Consider the following 3,705-nt stretch of genomic DNA (forward strand, 5'->3'; position numbering starts at 1 on the left):
CTTTTGTCGATGTACTTATGTTCAGTTGAATAGGAAAGTTTTTAACGTTTTCAAATAGTAATTGATGTATTTACCAGGTCATAGACATAACTGTTAACTAAGTAAGTATTCGTAGGGTAAAAAAGCCGTGGTGGCCTAGTGGTTTGACCTATCGCCTCTCAGTAGGGGTCGTAGGGCTCATACCCGGCTCGCACCTCTGAATTTTTCGAAATTCATGTGCGGATTTACATTGAAATTTACCACGAGCTTTGCGGTGAAGAAAACATCGCGAGGAAACCTGCACAACCTGCAAAGCAATTCAATGGTGCGTGTGAAGGGTCCAATCCGCACTGGGCCCGCACGGGAATATGGCCAAGCCCTCTTGTTCTGAGAGGAGGCCTGTGCCCAGCAGTGGGACTGTGGGACGTATATATGGCTGGGATGAATGGTGATGATGATGATTTCGTAGAGTAAGGTGTACTCCTCAAATATTTGTTTGATACAATGAATATGTGACGTTTAAAAACCAAATCAAGCACGTTGGTAAAAAAAACGCACAATTCGAAGTAGGTATTGTATCATTTTAATTCAAACGATTACAAATGAACTATGATTGTTAACAGTTCTTTTAATTTCGAATTGATACCAGTCAGGTCATCCACGTCAAAATGCGATTATCCTCCTAACGACCAAGTCAAATTTTTGATTTATGAACATCAAACTTTATGTAATTTATGATAGAGTTTGATTTAAAATTACAGTCAGTCCTTTATAAAGGACTCTGGGCGTTAGGAGGTATTAGAATTTGAAACTTAATGACCCCCAGTAAAAGTTGATATTTGATTTGATGCATGTCCTAAATTAGAACGCTATGGGGCTTACGAAAACATCGATAATTTTAGTTGCACATCACTACGCAAACCATGACCGGCCCATCTGTCATACAATTACAGAACGCCTTTAAACTCTACTACGTTGGGATAAAGTTGACAACAATGTGACGATGTAAGAAGAATAGTGTTGTTAAGGTAACACTGCCATTTCCATCCCAATCAATGCCGGCCACGGAAGGAAGTAAGGTCAAACGATTCGCCATTATTAATTGAAGTATTGAACTTTAAAAAGCTGTGTTAAGTGATTTTTTTTACGGAAAGAGTAAAATATTTTTTTACTTCCTTCATTAAATTGTCTTAGTAAATGTGCAAGGGCTAAGTTACGTTTGGAACTAGAACATACGCGATGGTTTTTGCCGAAAAGGTTTAGTTGTGTAACAATCCCGACATTTAAAAAAAAATGTTCGTCCATATGGAAAAGCGTGGTGGCCTAGTGGTTTGACCTATCGCCTCTCAAGCAGAGGGTCGTAGGTTCAAACCCGGCTCGCACCTCTGAGTTTTTCGAAATTCATTTGCGGAATTACATTTGAAATTTACCACGAGCTTTGCGGTGAAGGAAAACATCGTGAGGAAACCTGGCACAAACCTGCGAAGCAATTCAATGGTGCGTGTGAAGTTCCCAATCCGCATTGGGCCCGCGTGGGAACTATGGCCCAAGCTCTCTTGTTCTGAGAGGAGGCCTGTGCCAGCAGTGGGACGTATATAGGCTGGGATTGATGATGATGATGATGAAACAGTTGGGTAATGCGAAAGATAGTAAGTGTGTGTGTGTAAGTGTGTGTGTGTGTGTGTGTGTGTGTGTGTGTGTGTGTGTGTGTGTGTGTGTGTGTGTGGTGTGTGTGTGTGTGTGTGTGTGTGTGTGTGTAGTGTGCTGTAACTTTCTCCAGCATTCTTACGAGATCGGAATATAATTGTGCAAAAGCTCGAAATCTAAACCACTAAGTGTTTTTGCACAGATGTTTGGATATTCTTCATTCATCTCATTCATGAGTACCTAAGCGAAATCCTAAATTTTAGGTATTTAAATCCTAGTCCTTGTTTAAGCGAGCGAAGCCGTAAGTAAAAGCTAGTGGTATACAATTTATTGAAATCAGGCGTTACTTTTGCGGAGGTCCATATCAATGAACTAAAATAATTTCCTTGCTCACCGCGACCTTACGATAGCTAAGCTTATGCAAAATATGCGTGTTCATGCAGTTCCTCCACCTCCACACTGTAAGAACACACACAAATCACACAAACCCATCTATCACCACCACCATACTACACTGACGCGTTCGAACTCAAACAGAGCTCATCTTCAGAGTGACACAACCGTACACCATGCTACCAGTTGTTAGACTAACGAACCACAACCACCGTTTTACTTGTCACTGTAACTCCCAAGTACCCACATACGTTTTATGAAACAAAACAAAACTACCCACAAATTATTAATAAATTTTTTTAACCGTCCTTCAAAACTACCTTGATTTTTTATTTATTTACTGTCAAGGCATGTTTTATTAACTACCATTGCTGAAATTAGATCCAAGCCGTAGCAAGGGAGATGAAACTAAATTTACCTGCTCATTAATAATAGATCCCATACTGTTGTATCTAATTATCTCCATGCATTCTAAAACATCGAGACGAAACCCCTTGCCACAATAATGTAACTTGTAATGACTGCAGTAAAGTATATGTTGGTCAGACAGGACGCAGTTTTAATGCTAGATTTTAAAGAGCATGTTTCGGCATATAGGAATGAGCATCCTGATAAGTCGAATTTTGCCAACATTTGTTGGAACTAAATCATTCTTTATCGGACTCCGATTCGTATGAAGTGTTACATTATTGTGGCAAGGGGTTTCGTCTCGATGTTTTAGAATGCATGGAGATAATTAGATACAACAGTATGGGGTCTATTATTAATGAGCAGGTAAATTTAGTTTCATCTCCCTTGCTACGGCTTGGATCTAATTTCAGCAATGGTAGTTAATAAAACATGCTTGACAGTAAATAAATAAAAAATCAAGGTAGTTTTGAAGGACGGTTAAAAAATTTATTAATAATTTGTGGGTAGTTTTGTTTTGTTTCATAAAACGTATGTGGGTACTTGGGGAGTTACAGTGACAAGTTAAACGGTGGTTGTGGTTCGTTAGTCTAACAACTGGTAGCATGGTGTACGGTTGTGTCACTCTGAAGATGAGCTCTGTTTGAGTTCGAAACGCGTCAGTGTAGTGTGGTGGTGGTGATAGATGGGTTTTGTGTGATTTGTGTGTGTTCTTACAGTGTGGAGGTGGAGGAACTGCATGAACACGCATATTTTGCATAAGCTTAGCTATCGTAAGGTCGCGGGTGAGCAAGGAAATTATTTTAGTTCATTGTATACAATTTGTTTTTGTGATTTTATGTTATTCCACATGAACCCGCTAGAGTCTAATAGGGTTAACAATTTGGCTCCTTTAGACCGCAAGTTCAAGTTCGTGAGAGTAGCGGGAAACCGGTGGATGCAAGTGGCGAGTTGTCGTTCATTGTGGCGTTCTAAGGGGAGGCTGATGATGATGATGACGATGAGACCGCAAGTGCCAGCAGAAGTTCTCGAAAAAAACTTCGACTGTTTGAGCCCGCGGCATTGACATATAATGTACTAGAGTACATGTTTCTTACATCAAAAACGGCGCACAAAATTAGTTCACAGCACGGATTTGTGAACCTTTGACTGTAGTCTGTTGACGTCCGTGTCAGGGGTTGTGTCAAAGTAATATTGATGATTGATGCGCCGCGAGACTTGTTCTCCTAACAGCCAGTCTAGTGCCGTAAACATAGATGTCGATGGCTCGCGGGGATC

The 3,705-nt window shown here is 40.4% G+C and overlaps 1 protein-coding gene across 4 annotated transcripts in view; it reads right to left on the reverse strand.

Annotated features, from left to right (window-relative positions):
- The window catches only part of mamo (maternal gene required for meiosis), a 99,626-nt gene that overhangs the window by 47,340 nt on the left and 48,581 nt on the right, over positions 1-3,705 (reverse strand). The gene's annotated exons all lie outside the window — the stretch shown is intronic.

This window comes from Choristoneura fumiferana, chromosome 4 (assembly GCF_025370935.1).
Source record: "Choristoneura fumiferana chromosome 4, NRCan_CFum_1, whole genome shotgun sequence".
NCBI classification, from domain to species: domain Eukaryota; kingdom Metazoa; phylum Arthropoda; class Insecta; order Lepidoptera; family Tortricidae; genus Choristoneura; species Choristoneura fumiferana.